The sequence below is a fragment of the Hevea brasiliensis genome, chromosome 10, assembly GCF_030052815.1.
Source record: "Hevea brasiliensis isolate MT/VB/25A 57/8 chromosome 10, ASM3005281v1, whole genome shotgun sequence".
Lineage (NCBI taxonomy): Eukaryota > Viridiplantae > Streptophyta > Magnoliopsida > Malpighiales > Euphorbiaceae > Hevea > Hevea brasiliensis.
This window is the reverse complement of record NC_079502.1, coordinates 4327602-4346533: the sequence shown is the minus strand read 5'-3', so window position 1 is coordinate 4346533 and position 18932 is coordinate 4327602. Positions and strand designations below refer to the sequence as shown.

Here is an 18932-nt window from a genome sequence, read left to right as displayed (position 1 = left end):
AATCCTCGATTTTTATAGACAATTTCAAATTTTGTGCTATTTAAAATTATTTACAAATCTGTTTAAATTGAGTGAGTTTAAGTTTAGGTGATACATCGAATCAAAATTTGCAACCTCTAATTCCATCCATCTTGTAATCAAGTAATAATTAGGAGACTGAAATTTGGTTTAATTATGGTGATAGTGATCTCAATGGTTGCTCGTGTGAAAGCTAGCGGGTGGTCTTGCTCCTACCCGCACGACATGTTCTTATACATAATTGATACGTTACCAGCGCGAGTCACTGTGAAAGAAGTGGGTATGACTTGTGGGAAATTTTTTTTTTAAGGCAAAATGACTTGAAAGGATATTTAAAAAATTATGCATTAAATTCTCCTTCTTCTTTTTTTTTTTTTTTTTCATACATCGTCTTATTAATCATCAATCTATTAGCGTATCCTAAGGACATGGTAATTCTAGCTGTATGCGCAACCTAGCTAGTTTACGGTCCTGCTTATGCATGCAAGACGTGTTAATTACAGCAAGCAGTTGGGATCAGCACTCGGGAAAATTAGAGTTGACTTTTAGCAAACCAATTCTAAATCCACCATTCATTTTGTAATCCAGCTGCATACTCACATGCCAATCAATTTCCTAAGTTGATTTTAGCAGACAGAGTCTAAATCTACCATTCATTTTTGTGATCCAGTGATATTAATTAATTACGTTGAGTCTTCATACATGACTCAAAATTTGCACCACTTATCAAGAATTAAGGGGGAAAAGAACTAAAATCAATCAGTCGCATTCATTGCTAAAATCGATTATTATTAGCAAATCAGTTATTAAAATCTGTTGCTAATGCCAATCGATTTTAAAATTGATTAATAACAGCAAATGATCTAGGGAATCAGCTGCTAAATTAAAGAATTATTTTAATTAGTTCCAGAGTTAACAACTGATTTACAATCGATTGCTAAATGTAAATCAACTGTTATTTGTAACAAATTATTTATTAGTTGTTAATAACAATCGATTTTTATAACTAATTGTAAATCGATTGCTAAATTTTTTCTCAAAAAATTTTTACCTAATTTTTTTTATTTGTAACTGATTTGCGAATCGGTTATTAATTATAATTGATTGTTGCAACCGGTTTTTCCACCCAAAAATTTTAGCTCAATTTTTTATTTTCTTTTTTTGATTTACAACCGAATTGTAAATCGGTTGTTAATAGTAACTGATTTTTGTAACTGATTAACAATCGATTTTACAACCGAATTTTTTCTCTACAAATTCTCCCCCAATTTTTTTTTATTTGCAACGTATTAGTGAATTAGTTGCTAATAGTAACCGATTTTTGAAATCGATTAAAATCGTTTGCTATTAGCAATCTATTTTTTCCCCCAAAAATTTCCTACACATTTTTTTTTTTATTTTGATTTACAACAGATTTGCAAATTGGTTGTTGATTTCTGCAATCGATTTTATAACAAATTACGAATCAGTTGTAAACTTTTCTCCCCAAAAATTTTCACCCAATTTTTTTAAAAAATTAACAACCAATTATATCGGTTGCTAATTCGCTTATATAAACTACTACTCATTTTTTTTTCCTACTACTTATATTTTTTCCCACTATTCATTTTTTCTCTCTTTCTTTCCTTTTCTCTCATTTTCTTCATTTTTTTTTTCATTCTCATCTTTTTTATTTATCATCTTTTCTTTTCTAACATATTTTCTTTATCATTTTTTCTTTTCCATCTATTGTCTTCTTCATCTTTTCTGTCTCATATGTCTTCTTCTTTATCATCTTTTTCTTCTTCATCATCTTTATCTTTTTTATCTATTTTCTTCTACCATCTTTTTCTTTCTTATCTTTTTCTTCTTCATCTTCTTTTTCTTTCTTATTTAATTTATTTTTCTTTTGCATAAAATAAAAATTTTTGTACAAATATATTTTTTGTTAGTAAATTATTTGTAGTATTAATTTTTAGTAATTTTTTTATTATAATATATACATATATATGGTAATTTTTTTTAGTAATTTGCCTTATAAATATGTTTTTATATTTAATTTTTTGTTAATATTTTTTTATAATAGTTATTATTAGTAATTTTTTATAATATTTTTTTATTAATTTTAGAGCTAATTTTCATTAATAATTTATTATTTTAGTAATTTTTAAAAATTTATTTATTTGAATTTTTTATTTGAAAATTTAATTTTTTTATAATTTTTTTAAAATTAGCCACTAACTTTTCGGTTGCTATATCAATTGCAAATAACAACTAACTGATTTATAAAATGATTGTAAAATTATAAAATTAAAGACACTAAATTTTTTTACAATTGATTATATTTTGGTTACTATTTAGCAACTGATTTCAGTTACTAAATTTACCAACAGTTTTAATTTTTTAAGTTTAATTAATTTAGAAACTAATTGGTTGTCGATTACTATTTACAGCCGATTTGATTGTCAATTGTTATTTGTAACCAGGCTCATTGCAACAAACTACATCGATTGCTAAATCGATTATTAAATTAATTAGCAATCAATTTTAGTGGGTTAGCAACTGACCGAATCAGTTGCTAATCCTTCTTTTTTTTTTTTTTGTAGTGATTTTTAAATAGACTGATCTCTTGGCCTTTCTTGAAGAAGTCTCCTTGGGATTTCACCTGAAAACAATAATCATTTGATACAAGACTCCAGACTCCACCTGCCATTATGAGAAAAAATAACTTACTTTTGACAAATATGTTAGAAAATGCCACTAGTGCCAAAATTTCAAAAGGATGAACGTGAACCACAATTTGGGTCATCAATTTGTAAAAATTTTCCATACCAAATTAATTATGGTGGACCTTCAATTTTTAATATTCTTGAAAATTTCCATGTGGTCTGAAAATTAAAGATTCCATTCATAAAGAAAAATTGCAAGTAGAGCATTGTCAATAGCATCCGGTCATTAGCAAGATTCTTTGTATTTGTTGCGTGAGTCTCTTCGTGTTATCGTTTGTGTTAGCTTGTTTTGGGAAAATGTTGTGAGGGATGTTGTTGCTATAGTTAATGATAAATGAAGAGCTACCTATTGAGGGTGAGAAAAAAAAATCGTCAAATATTGTTTAAAAATAATGTTATATATATATATATATATATATATATATCATTTGTATAACATTAATAAAATTATCCATGTTTAATTGGACTAGTATAGAAAGCTAATTATGAGGGTATTTGGTTTGAATTATAAGTCAGTCAAACCTACTTGTAAATAGAAAGTCGCAAGTAGATTAGCATTTGATTTAATTTATAAGTTAAAAAACAACTTGAAATAAGTTAGAAATTATAAGTAATAATACTTTACTTATGACTTTCTACTTATTTTAAAACTATTCTTTGACCAAGTAAAAAACTATATTATCCTAATAATTTTTAAAAAATATCTACATTATTCTTATTTTAAAAATAAACTAGGATTTAATAGGATTCATTAATTGATTACAGAACTTAATGGGTTTTAAGTGAATTAAATATCGTTTGAAAGTAGGTTTAATTTTGTGTTTAGTTTGTTTGAAAAAGATATCAAAGGATTTCAGAATCAATCACTTTCAAATTCTATTTTCTCTTAAAATTAAATAAACCAATACAAATCTCAATTAATTTATGCATAAACTCCAACTCTACAATTATTTTTACTATCAATTAGTCTTTGTTCTTGCTTACCTATTATTAATTTAGTTAATTTTTTTTGCTTAGATTAAAACTTTACTTACATTACCTATTGTCTATTTTCTTTATTTTCATTATTTTCATTTAAATTACTGCATTTAGTTAATTTAGTTTTCCAATAAATTGATATTAGTCTAAATAATTAAAATAATCATAGTCTAGTACTTAAATACAATTCTTCGTGAGAACGATACTTTACTTATCACTTTATTACTTGATACGACTTGTATACTTACGGACACAATATCAATTCAATTTTTTTAATTTTTATTACTGAAGTTTAATTTCTAAAATTTATTGCAATTTTATCAAATCAATTCAATTAATTAAACTTCATTAAAAATAATATTTTATTAATTAAAAAATTTTTTAACTAAAGAATTAGGAGAATAAATACATAAACCTAGCTCTGTCATATAAGTAACATCTAAGGCTAGACTTATTAATTAAAAAATTGATTTGATTTAAATATCAAATTCACGTAATGGGAGCGTGTGACAACATACCATTCTTATTAGTGGATTACAAAGAACGGCAAGTAGTGGAGCACTATATATAGCATCCGAGCGGCAAGGTTCTTTCACCAAACATAATTTCATGGAAAAATCAATGAGTGCTCTACTTACAATTTCTTTCCTCTGGATTGCAACTATTTGTGAAAACCCATATATAATTATTATTTATTATTATTTTATTTTAATTAGCTAACAATAATTTAATATATTTATAAAAAATATATATATTTTATTAGATGGTACCTTATTTATTTTAGATATATATAAATATATTATTTTTAATATATATAAATATATATATATATATCTCTACAACCCAAGTTCAATAACCCAATAATCTTATCCTTCTACACCTTGTCAATGCAGAACTCTTCATAATATATATACCTAATATCTAATATATACATAAACTTTAACTCAAACTTCAAAACTGTTTTTGTCACCTCCTTTTAAATTCACCTCTTTTATTTCTTTTTAATTATTTATTTATCTTTATATATAAATATAAAATAACTCTCATGTTATAATTTAAATAGAAATTTTTAATTTTTAATTCATCACCTTTGATTATGTTTTAAAATAAAAATTTATTCTTCGTTCAAATAATGAATTTGATTTTATTTTTCTCTAACTACATATATATCTTCTCTATTTTTTCTCTTTTGACCATCAAAATTTGGTTGATTATAATTACTATATATATATCTTAAATATATATATATATATATATATAGGCAGTATATTTGGAAAGCGCCCTAGTCAGCTGCCTCCGTCACCATTTCTTTATATATATATATATATATATATATATATATATATATATATATTGAGCGCCCCTGCTGGTGCTTTATGCTTATTGGAAGCCGCCCCCGTGCTTTATATTTCACTGCTCACCCATCTATATATATAGTTATTTTATTTTATAATATATAATATTTTTTGTTTTTTTCTTTATATTTTGATATATATTTTGGATATGTAGGAGATTGAATATTCACACAGAAATTGTCTCTCTTTTATTGAATCTAGCTATTATGGAGGTTTGAGTGGTAATTTAATACATGGATATGGCACTTATAGCACATTTAACATATGCCGTTTTGTCCTTTTAAATTTCTTAGCAGTTTGTTATTAAATGAAATTTTTAATCAATATTTTAAACAATGATTTTATATGTGATTTTCTAGAATTTTATTTTATTATTGTTTTATTTAGAATTTTAATTTTATATTTTTTTTTGATTGAACTTATTCTTATTGAAATTAGATATTGATTTGATTTTTTAATTTATGATTGAATTGATTTTGATTTGATTATATTTGATTGCATGTATTTTATTGATTTTAGATTATTGATTTTTACTTTATGATATTAGAGATTATTTTTATTTATTTATTGATATGATTTTATTGGAATTTGATTTTTTTGTGATTTGATGATTTTGAAATAATTTAAATTTTTATTTATTTATTATTATTGATTTTGATATATTTTTACATGTTTTGATTTGTACGCTAATTGCATTTTTTTTGCTTGCATCCATTAGTCATTGATCATTTTATCACGATTAGTATCATATATCTGGTATAATATCATTGCGCTTTATGTCATGCATTATATTCATTTGCATTGATATCGAGCCATCATACATTGGTATATTTATTATCTTGATATCTATTGCATAATATACTTGCAAAAAAATGTTATTGAATGATTTTATATATGTTCTCATAAATTAAATGATTTGAATTTATTTTATTTTGATTATTATTTAAATTATTTTGAAATTGAATTTTTAATTTACATTTGATAATAGATTAGCATAAAAATTAATATTGAAATTATTATCTCAATCACATGATCAAATAATTATTTGTGTGCATGCAACATCATTTACTTAATCTATAGAACTCAAAAATTTATTTCTCTCTAGTCGCATCATCTTCATATTCGCATTTTATAAAAATATTTAACATTCATTCTCAAGTTATCTCTTATTTTTGTTCTTTTTGTGCCATTTAATTATTATTAATTTTGTTAGTTTAGTTTAGTTTTTTATGTTTATTTTATATATTTAAATTTGAGATTTAATAATTTGCATATTATTTATTTATTTATTATCTATTTTGATTATTAGTAAGTTTAGTTTTATTTATTTTTTATATGAGATTAATTTAATATAATTATTCTCTTCATTGAATTATCATACTTAGAGTGATTTTTGAATTATTAATTAATTATAGTATTTTTTTGAGTTTGGTCGTGGGGCTTGTTTATTCAGATTTTCTTAAATACATGCTTGATCATAATCAGAATCACTTTTTATCATTATCCTTTAATTTAATTTCACGTATGTATTGCAAATCTCAATATCGAGCAGAGGTCTATATTATTAAACATTTTATTTGGCTCACAAGGTTTTAGTTTGCTGTAGGGTTAAAGCAAACTATAAAAGGTAATTTTCAGGTTTAAATGCTGGTCATTTTCAACCAAAATGCTTGTTTATTAAATTTCTACTATTGCTATTGGCCAAGGATGTAACATATGCCAGCAGATAAGATTGTACACCATCTAACCTAGTACATCACTTTCCATGATATTTAGTACAACGAGGCATTTGAGTAGGATGTTCATGTATCACAACTAAGATCAGTAAATTCATTTGTACTTATCAAGTTTTATACAATATATATTAGATTTTATTGAGATTTTTGGAGATAGGGAATATGTTTAATTGATTAGTTTATTTGTGATGTTTAGGAGTTATTTGCTTTACATCTTGTATGCTTCATTGATATCACAATAAAGTTGTTAATTTTCTTAAATTGTTTTGGAGGTTTGAGATGATTTGGAGAGATTATCACTTAAACAGTAATCTTATCTCTGGATAAGAGTCTTTATGTGTATTGTGTAATTTAGTTATGTTAGATAGTAATCTTGGTAGAGATGTCTAGTTTATGATAGTTAGATGTTTAAGAGGTATGTTACAAAGGAGTTTCCTAATGTATGAGTTTAGGTTAGATTTGCAGGGGTTTACCTCGAAGATGAGGTAGAGTTTATTGACGCAGTTTGAGTTGACTTATGATTATTATATGACCATATATGTTCACGTTGACCTCTTTAGTAGTTCTAAAGGAGTGAAGGACTTTGTTATACTTAGCTACTGGGTTATTTATTATCTACTGTACCATTCTATGCTTTGCTTTATATGTTATTATTCTTAAGAAGGATGATTTAGAGAGCGATATAATTATGTTATTATACGCAAAGTTGCGTGTTTAATATTAAGTATCCTTCAATAGCAGCTGAGTTGACCAACTTTTTTTCACAAAATATTTTTTTTTCAAGACTGAAGAATGATCATCAATTCAAAGTCAACAACTTTAGGGTAGAAGAGACTTTTGAACAATGACTTGTATCAATTTTATGGTCTTTCTTAATGTCATGTATCATCAATGCTTTTTATCATAAAGAAAATTTACCATTATTCCTTCCTTCCTTTTTTCAAGCCTTTCTGTATCAAAATTGTTATGTTGTTTTTAGTTACAATTCTAGTATACTCAATTTGATAGGAGGAGCATGACTAGGAGAGAGATTCTCAATGCTAGTAGTTTTAAAGTAGAGCTATATATGTAGCCATCCATGAAAGTCAAGGATATACTGGCTGTTGAGAGAAGAAGAAAGTTGGATCTTAAGCATGGGCGATGCCAAGGCTTTCTAGCTTCCAAAAATGAGTTAGTTTTAGTTAGATAGCAGAAATTTCTATTATTTCAAGACTTGCAGAAGCAGGTATTATCAACTAAGTTGACAAAGAAGTTCAAGGTGCTTAGGTTTTGAAAACAAAGGTGAGGATCCAGTTTCGTTGAAAAGTTTCAGTGAGTTGAGACTTTGTTAACTTCAGAGACAAAACAAGACCCCTTCCATCCTGATGGCGGGGACATAGTTCATTGTGAGTGATCTAGGAGTAGTTTATTGTGGATTTGTTGAGATGCACATATAAAGGGAGATATGGACATATGCATCTGCGCCTCGTGATTTGATGTTATGCAGTAATTTTTGCTTATCCATTTTGAAATTTATCTTTATGGTTTGACTTGGCAAATCTTTATGGAATCTATATCATCAATCTCTTGCAATTGACTCTCTGACCAATTACATCTCACAAATAAATCTTTTGACCAATGTGATCTTAAAAATAAATCAAAGAAAGATTATAGATTAACGAAAGATTATGATGACATGAAAGTCTCAAATACATCTTGAAGCTGTAAAGAGTCTTTCTTGAGTAAAAGCCAATGGGTAAATTTGATGAAAGATGATGATGAGACCATTGAAAGGATGCTAGAATGAGAGTAGTAGTTAGATTGTGAGTCTATATCTTCTTAGCATACATTATATTAGATTTTGTTGAAGCAGAAACAAGATTTGATTGAGTGACAAGAGCTTAGTCTCTGTACTGGAGTCAGAGTGTGAAATATGATCATGAAGTCATCAAATTCATGTGAGGGGATGATGGTTATTGTGATCTGATGAAGTTCTTATTCAGGAGAACAATGTTGAGAAGTTGAATGATGATGAGTACAGGAAAAGTACAATTAAGGCACATACATTGCACATGTGTTCAGTGAGTTAAAGTGGTGGAGAGAGGAGCATTATAGGGTTGAGTATTTTGAGAGGGAGTGAAAGACAGAGTTGCTAACATGTTGCATCGAGACACCGGCAGACACGGTAGACCATCTTGTGAGTGGAGGTTGGGTTAATTCATATGTGGGTGGTTGTGCATGTGGGTACCTGATTATAATTGTGGGTTTACCTGTTATTGTGAGGTGAGTGGTGGTGGTTACACAAAGTCACTTGATCATTTGATTTTTCATTTCGCCTTTATGAAGACTTCATACTTACTTATTGGTACTATATTTGAGCTTTTACCCATACATAGCTGTATTGGTCACATCGGTTTTAGCTTCATTTGTCTCCGATCGTGGTACTCAACATTTGTCGATTTTGAAAGCAGTTTCAAGAAGCTTTGGGAACTCGAGTAGATTTTAGTATTATTTTTCACCCTCAAACAGATGGACAATAAAAAAGAACCATACAGACATTGGAGGATAAGCTTTGTGCATGTGTTTTGGATTTTGATGGTAGTTGGGACCATCATTTGCCTTTGGTGGAGTTTGCCTATAATAACAGTTATCAAGCGAGTATTGAGATGGCTCCCTATGAGGCATTATAAGGTAGAAAGTATCGATCACCGATTTGTTGGGATGAAGTTGGAGAGAGAAGGCTTATGAGACTAGAGTTGATACAATTAACTCGAGAGAAGGTTCGACTAATTAAGTGATCGACTTCTTTGACCGCCAAAGTCGACAGAGAAGTTGTCAACCCTAAGCGTAAAGATGTAGAATTTATGATTGGTGATCATGTATTTATGAGAGATTACCCTATGAAAGGAATCAAGAGGTTTGGCAAGAAAGGGACTCTTAGCCCTCGTTTTGTTGGTCCATTTGAAATTTTGGAGAGAATTGGAGCAGTTGCTTACCGTTTAGCCCTTCCACCTGGTTTTGCACATGTACATCCAGTTTTCCATATTTCTATGCTTAGGAAGTATGTACCAGATCCATCTCATGTTTTACAACCTCAAACCATGCAATTTAGGGATGATATGTCATATGAGGAGCAACGAAAGAAAGATTTTATATCGACAAATTAGGAAACTCCGATATAAGGAAGTGGCTTTGATCAAAGTCTTGTGGCATAATCACTCAAGTAGTGAGGCCACATGGGAGGCAGAATCTGAAATGCGAGCCAAATATCCTCACTTATTTGATTCTTCAGGTTATAACTTTGTCTATTCAAATTCGGGGACCGAATTTTTTTTAAGGGGGGAAGTATGTGAAAACCCATATATAATTATTATTTATTATTATTTTATTTTAATTAGCTAACAATAATTTAATATATTTATAAAAAATATATTTTTTTTATTAGATCATTTATTTATTTTTAGATATATAAATATATTATTTTGAAATTAAATATATATCTTCGAATCTCAACCCGTTCAATAATAACTCTTATCCCATTCTACACCTAATAGAACTCTTCAAATATATATATACCTAATCATCTCTTCGCTAAACTTTGCTCTCAAAACTGCTTTGTCACCTCCTTTTAAGTATCAAATACTCTCAGGTATTTTCATAATCTTTAATCTTTTATTTATTGTTATACGTATATATAAATATAACTGATGTGCAGATAATTCTTAAATTTTTATTTCTCAATTCATCACCTTTGATTATGTTTTTAAAATAAAATTCGCTCTTCTTCGTTCAATAATAGGTGAATTTGATTTTATTTTCTCTCCTTAAACCGTTACAACTACTCTATAAATTTATTTTTTTTCTTCTCTTTGACTATCAGTACTGAATTTGGTTGATTATAATTACTATAAGACGATATCTTTAAATTTAGATTATATATATATATATATATATATTTTGGAAGCAGCGTCCCGTCCCTGTGCAGCGTCCCGTCCCTGTTCTTTATATATATATATATATATATATATATATATATATATATATATCGACGTTGGCCCCTGTTTATTTATCGTATTTCGAAGCGCCCTGCTTCACTTGCTTCACCTATATATATATATATAAAAGTTATTTTATTTTATTTATTTTTTAGATTTTTTTTTCTATATTGTGGATTTGTAGGAGATTGATATATTCATTCTGTCTGCAGAAATTGTCTCACTTTTATTGATTCTAGCTATTATTTTGGAGGTTTGGTGAGAGTGGTAATTATAGTACATGGCACCGTTTTTGTCCCTTTAAAAATTTCTTAGCATTAAGTTTGTTATTAAATGAAATTTTAAATCAATATTTTAACAATGATTTTATATGTGATTTTCTAGAATTTTATTTTATTATTGAATTTTATCTCGATTTTGATTAAATAATTGGTTTTGCCAACTATCTCTGCATTAGACCCATTAGGATTACGGGAACAGCCTTTAATGTATTTATATTGATTGATATTTGACTATAAAATTCCGATGTGTTACTTAATTGATTTAAGATTGATATGATTTTATAGAAATGATTTGAGATTGATTTGATTTTATTGACTCTGAAACTATTGAAATATTATTGGAATTGTACTATTTATTATTTGCTATCCAAATTTTTATTGATTTTGATTGATTTGTACAAATTGATTTTTGTTTTGAATCTTTGTTTGCGTCGATTTCTGCTTCTACATCTGCCCAGTGTGGACTATCACGGTATTAGGTTGCATTATCGAGTCATGCATCATTGCAGTTTATGGCTTGCATTAGTATCATATGCATTGATATCTGTGAAGGAGGAGGAAGGTATCCGAGGCCGTAGCGCCATCGACCTTTGGTGATGTGGGGTATCATCACCCTGGTGCACTGTACCATAAAAATTTTATTGAATGAATTTATTTTATATACATGTTTTATGAAATTATTTTGTTAATGATTTTGACAGCATGAGCATAATTTTATTGAATAGAAAAATTATTGTGAAATTAATCAGCGTGCACATTGTCCTATTCCGTTGTGTGCTATAATTATCATTCACTAAGCATCTAGCTCAAACCACGTTTTCTCTATCTGTTATCTGTTTCAGATCAATAGAATTCTGCAGCTGATCCAAATATTCAGTTCATTTTCTGGAGAGAGACAACTTTGATTTGTTCTCATGGTATGCCCGAATTCATGTTCTCTCGGGCTAATAATTAGTTTAGTTTATTGAACAGCTTAAGTTTTTATTGAAATCTGTAGAGACTCCGCAGTTTACTTATGGGATATTTATGATGTTATTCAGCATTTTGTTTATTTGGATTTTGTCTATTTTTGAGATTAGTAAGTAACAATATATTTATTCAAGATATTCTGCTAAGGCTTGCATGATTTAAGAATACTTAAATTATGCGCCGGCCACGATTCAGAATTTTGGGTCGTGGCAAAGTTCAAATATAATGGCTCGGCCCACTAGTGATATTGTCCGCTCTGGGCCGAAGCCCTCACGGTTTTACAACGCGTCACTATGAGTTACGAACTGTCAACTTATGAACCCAGCATTTCTCCCGTGTTTTGTCGATGTGGGATTTGCCTAGGGTGTTACAATCCACCCCCCTTTATGGGACTCAGCGTCCTCGCTGAGGTTTGCCCCACCATCGTTCAAGGTTGCACGCGGAGCGGCTCTGATACCACAAATATAATGGCTCGGCCCACTAGTGATATTGTCCGCTCTGGGCCGAAGCCCTCACGGTTTTAAAACGCGTCACTATGAGTTACAAACTGTCAACTTATGAACCCAGCATTTCTCCCGTGTTTTGTCGATGTGGGATTTGCCTAGGGTGTTACACTATTAGTCTTGGCATCTGCTATGGAAACTTCAATTCTTGTTGCAGTCCAAGTGAGAGAGAGGCTCTCTTGAAGTTCCAGCATGAGCTCATAGATCCTCTAAACCGGCTTTCATCTTGGGGTGGTAAAGAGGATTGTTGCAGATGGTTTGGAGTGATCAGCCACAACTTAACAGGCCATGTCATTGAACTTCATCTTGGAAGTCTTTCTCACGAAGGATATTACGAGGAAGCAGACAAGGAATACTATATGAAGCCAACATTTAGTGGTAAGATTAGTCCATCTCTACTCAACTTGAAGCATTTGAGGTACTTGGATCTAAGCAATAATGATTTTGGAAGAACTCAAATTCCCAAATTCATTGGCTCTATGGAGAGTTTAAAATACCTTAACCTCTCTGATGCTGGATTTTTGGGAATGATTCCTCATGAACTCGGTAATCTTTCCAATCTTCACTACCTTAATCTCAATGGTGGTTATAAATTATATATTGATAATTTGCATTGGCTTTCTGGTCTTTCTTTGTTAGAATTTCTTGATTTGAGTAATGTGAATCTTAGCCAAACCTTCAATTGGTTGAAAGTGATGAACACGCTTCCTTCTCTAGTAGAATTACACTTGTCAAACCCACTCGTAAATGTTAATTTTTCCCGTCTTTCCACTCTTGATTTGTCATCGAATTCTTTTCTTGAATCTATTTTTCCTAAATGGATTTTTAATCTTAAAACTCTTACATCTCTTAATTTAGCTCAAAATCAATTTCAAGGACCAATCCCTAAAGATTTTCAAAATATGACTTCACTCCAGAAACTTGATCTCTCATCAAATTATTTTAATTCTTCACTTCCCAAATGGTTTTTTCATCTTGGAAATCTTGTTTCTGTTAATTTAGCCAGTAATAGCTTTGAAGGTCCGATTTCTATTGAACCTCAAAACATCACTTCTTTGAAGGAACTTGATTTATCTCGAAACTATTTGAATTCCTCCATACCCAATTGGTTATACAATTGTAGCCACCTTGAGCTCCTTGATCTTGCTCACAATTCCCTTCAAGGTAAAATTTCTAGCGCCATTGCAGGCCTTACCTCTCTCACCAACCTTGATTTGTCAACAAACAAAGAACTTGAACTTGATGGAGGAATTCCAAGATCATTCAAAAATCTTTGCAATTTGAGGTTCCTCTCTTTGTCAGGAGTCAACCTAGGCCAAGACATAAATGATATCCTTGAGATTCTATCAGGATGTGTTTCAAATGGGCTAGAGTCATTGGAGTTATATGACTGTCAATTATATGGTCGTTTGACCAATCATCTCAACCATTTTAGGAATTTGGCCAACCTTCCTCTATCGGATAAATCCATAACAGGAACTCTCCCTGTGTGGTTTGGAGGCCTTGCAAATGTGGAGGAAATTAATATTGCTTACAATTCATTGGAGGGTAATGTTTCTGAAATCCATTTTGCAAAGCTTACAAAATTGAGGAGCTTCGTTGCTTCTGGGAATCATTTGATATTGAGTGTTAGTTCTAACTGGATTCCACCTTTTGATCTTCTTGAAATCTTACAAATGGGATCTTGGGTTATTGGCCCACAATTTCCAAGATGGCTTCATTCTCTAAAATATTTGTATGGGTTAGAGTTGTCAAACTCAGAAATTTCGAGTAATATTCCTTACTGGTTCTGGAATATGTCTGCACAATTTTCCTATCTAAATCTCTCTCACAACCAAATGCATGGAACCATTCCTCATATCCCCAATATTGATCCATCTTATTCATCGATTGACTTGAGTTCAAATCACTTCAGTGGTCCATTACCTTGGATCTATGCCAGTGTGGAAACGTTGATTCTTCACAATAATTCATTTTCAGGTTCCATATCCCACTTCCTTTGTTATAAGAAGAATCAAGTGAAGGGAATGATTAATCTTAACCTTGACAATAATCTTTTATCCGGAGAAATACCAGATTGTTGGATGAATTGGCCAGAACTGTGGTTTTTAACTTTAAACAACAACAACTTGAGTGGCAATATTCCCAAGTCGATTGGGGCTTTAACGTCCCTTTAATCCTTGCATCTTCGTAATAATAACCTCTCAGGTGAAATACCTTTGTCACTTCAAAATTGTTCGAAGTTGACCACACTTGACATTGGTGAAAATGAACTGATCGGGCACATTCCAGCATGGATTGGGGAAAGGCTTTCCAATTTGGTTATTCTCAACTTTCGTGCAAACAAGTTTCATGGGCATATACCTAAGGAACTTTGTCATTTGGCTTCTTTGCAGATTCTAGACCTTTCTCATAATAATCTCTCTGGCATCTTCCCAAGTTGCATTAAAAACTTTAGTTCAATGACTAAAATTGATTCAGTAGCACAAGTTTTTAATGTGTCTTCTGGATATTTATATTTTGGAGATGATGCATTGATTGTGATGAAAGGAAGAATGGTTGAGTATGAGAAAATTCTAAAATTCGTGAAAAGTATAGATCTTTCTGACAATAATTTATCAGGAGAGATTCCAAAAGAAATAACAAGTCTTCTATCATTACAGTCTCTTAATTTGTTAGATAATTTGTTTTTTGGAAAGATTCCTGATGATATTGGTGATATGAAAATGATAGAAGTTTTGGACTTTTCTCAAAATCAATTATTCGGAGGAATTCCTCAAAGCATCGCAAATCTAACTTTTCTGAACTTGTTGAACTTGTCCAATAATAATTTGAGTGGGAGAATTCCTACAAGCACTCAGTTGCTGACTTTTAGCTCTTCTAGCTTTGTTGGCAACAAAGGACTATGTGGACCTCCAGTCTCTGAGAATTGTAGCGAAAATGGCGTTATACTTAACAATGGAAAAGATGAAGAGAAAGGAAAGGGTGATGGTGCTGAAGTGGATTGGTTCTATGTGAGCATGGTACTTGGATTCATTGTGGGCTTTTGGAGTGTGTTGGGACCGCTAGCTATTAATAGACGATGGAGGTATGTGTATTTTCATTTCCTGGATTATTTGGGGCACAAAATTTGGTGGAGTTTAAGGTAAAGATTGTTGAAGTTGTTTTTAAAGATTTATAGTTATGTCAATGTCTTATTTGTGTTTGTTATGATAGTGCTTTATTTTGTTGTTTCAGCGTTTTTAGAGAGAATTTGTAAGAGAAGATACTATTGCTATAGTTAGTTGCTTTTTACGGTTTTTATCATCTTTAAAATTTGAAAGATTCCCTCGTGGAAAGAGGTGATGTTTTCTCGAGTGCTAGGATTGTGAAAATATCATTCCGTTTGTACCAAAACACAACCAAGTTCAAAGAGAAAAAATAAATAAATAATAATTCATACTAGGGTAAGTTTTGATTCACGATCAACTCAATACGAAGTTCAAGATGTCACTACCTCATGTATCCTTTGTTCATGTTTTACACAAAGATAACTCCATCGTTGATCAACTAGTGAAGCAAGGTGATCTGCATCAAAAGGATTTTGTTGTGTTCCTGTAGCTCCTTTACATCTGTTGTTACGAGAGTTTAACTACCCTGCTCTTGAAGTTTATGTTACGTTAGTTATGTGTCCTTTTGTTTGATCTTGGTGCTTAAGTGTTGTTATGGGTTTTAATCCTCCCATTTTAGCTTGATGTGTTGTCTTAGCTATTTCTGGGTTTTCTTGGATGGTTTGTATCTTCTTGTCATTTTTTTCCACTTAACATGCCACATCTAAAATGGTTATATTGGGGAGGTCTATTGACTGGGCTTAGAAGGATGCGCTCATGTTAAGTTTTTCGTGGCTATTAATTTTAAAAAAATTGCATGCTTACTTTTAAAAAAAAGTCTAATTCAAATCCACACTTGAATTTAAATAACCTGATCATAATTTTCCATCACAATCTCAAGAAGATAAGAAGAAGAAAAGAGAGAGCATATATACTAATACATTGCATGCATGCCATGATCACTATTGCAGCATGCATATAACTCACAAATCCATTAGAAATCAAAAAATCTATTCATCCTATCATAAAGTGAAATACAAGTATTGTTAGCAAAGTTTATTCCTTTTTTTTTTTTCTTTCAAAATGGGCCTCAGATAAATGATAAAACGCAGAACTAACAAGAAATTATGGCTTCCTAGCTAGATAAATCACTATTTCTTTGGGGTAGTGAAACTCATTTGCTACAACTTTAAAACAAACAAAAGATCTAATAACACCACCTAATGCCAAACTCAACTAATCACCAAACTGAACAATAGACATTGCTTAAAAATCAATGAGAGGCTCTCTTGAAGTTCAAGCATGAGCCCAAACGTGCTTCAAACCGGCTCTGCTTATCAAAAAATTGGCCATCTCCTCGAACTCCATTTTCAAACTCTTTCTTTTACAAATCGAATATCTTGACTTTAAGCAATTTTCTTCTTTTAATTATTACTATTTTTTTTTGTGACATTGCACGCGCATCTTATAATTTTTAATACGTCCATTTTTATCATTTTTAATTAAAATTTTTTAAAATCATGATTTTAATTTAAAATTTAAAATCTTAATTTATATATTTTATTTTTTATGTGCAATCATACTAATTCTATATAATTTACATGTAAAATATATGAATATAACTATCAAGTTAAATTTTTTTAAAAAATTTAATTATTAAAAGAATTAAAAATTTTAATTATTACAAAATCATAATTTTTAACTATTATAATTCTTCACATATATATAAAAAAAATTAAAAAAAAATGCTATAAACACATTCTTGATAATGTTATAAACACTTTCGTTTTGAATGCTATAATATTCTTTTAATAATTGATTTATATTATATTTTCTTTCGAGTAAATTTATTAAAACATCATTGAAAATTTCTTACATTGATCTTCAAAATATAATATCATACGAAAAAAAACAAATATTTTAATAGTCGAATATTTCACTTTTAATATATATATATATATATATATATATATATTGCAATACAATTTTTCTTCTTTATGAAAATATCTAATTTTTTCCGTTTGAATTTTAATGTATTTTATATTCACCATCTATATGTGCACGTGATTTATTATAAAAATTTTATAATTAAATTTAATTTTGTAATTGTATGTCTTTTTTTTTTAAATATATAAATTTAATTATATATTTTTATAAATATTACATTATTGTATATAATTTAATTGTACGTTTTGATATTATTGTATACTTTCACAAATGTTGGAGATTTGTATTTTTTTTTAAAAAAGAAATTGTTAGATTAATTGCATTATTAGAATTAAATTTTTTAGTATTGTGAACAATATAAAGGTATTTTTGATTCAAAACTTGCTGAACCAATGGCCTTTCGGGATGCATTTAGCTGGATGAAGGGTCGACATCCACTTCATGTAATGAAATGTTTGAATCTGACTTTATTATTAGTTCAAGCTTTAAAGGGTTCTAATTTTCTTGTTTCTTACTTTGGGGTTGTGGTTCAAGATTGTAAATCTTTATTGTTAGACTTTGATTCATGGTCTGCCTCTTTTGTTAAGAGGTTAGCGAACACTTGTTGGCGGTTGACAATTGATTTTACGTTTGATCTCCAAGAGTGAGGTCCTATCCCTCCTGTCTTTATTGCTGATATTGTTCGTTTTTATATTTTATGATTTATAAAATTTTACATTTTCATAAAAAAAAAAAGAAGTATTAATTTGAATGTTTTAATAAAGTTATAGTGGAAAAAACTTCTATCATTAATTATATATTATTAAAATTTAAGTGACTTTAAAATTTTAAATGTTGTAAATATTATAAAAAAAATTAAAGGTATTTTAGACAATTTACAAGTTCATCCCTCATCCGTATTTTATGTATCTTATGGATGCTGCCAATTGGCTTCTCGAGCCTGATACTTAAATGAATTGCTCTTCTCCATTAGTGAAAAACCAGGAAATCTGAACAGAAGTCACGGACCCTCATTAAGATTTAAAACCCTAAATTTGGAGGCGGATTTGAAATGAAGAGAGAATTGCAATGATCAGACACGGGACTCATACATATTAATTACAGTAGGCACTTGGCATCAGCACTCCGGAAAAATTAGAGTTCGGTTTGGTTTGGCTTGGTTTGATTTCTAATTAATAACTCTAAAAATTTTCGATTTTTGATTTTTAGTTGATTAACTTTGGTTTAGTAACTGAATTTATATTCATTATATTTTCTATTAATAATATATTATTTATAATTATTCTTTTATTAGTAATAGATCACTCTTACTATTTTTATAACTAATTAAAAAATATTAAAAATTTGTTTTTATTAATATATTATTAATTAATT

The 18932-nt window shown here is 29.3% G+C and overlaps 1 pseudogene; it reads left to right on the top strand.

The window, feature by feature from the left end:
- Positions 1–192: 192 nt before the first annotated feature.
- On the top strand, positions 193–15732 carry LOC131169601 (receptor-like protein EIX2; annotated as a pseudogene).
- The last annotated feature ends 3200 nt before the right edge of the window (positions 15733–18932 follow it).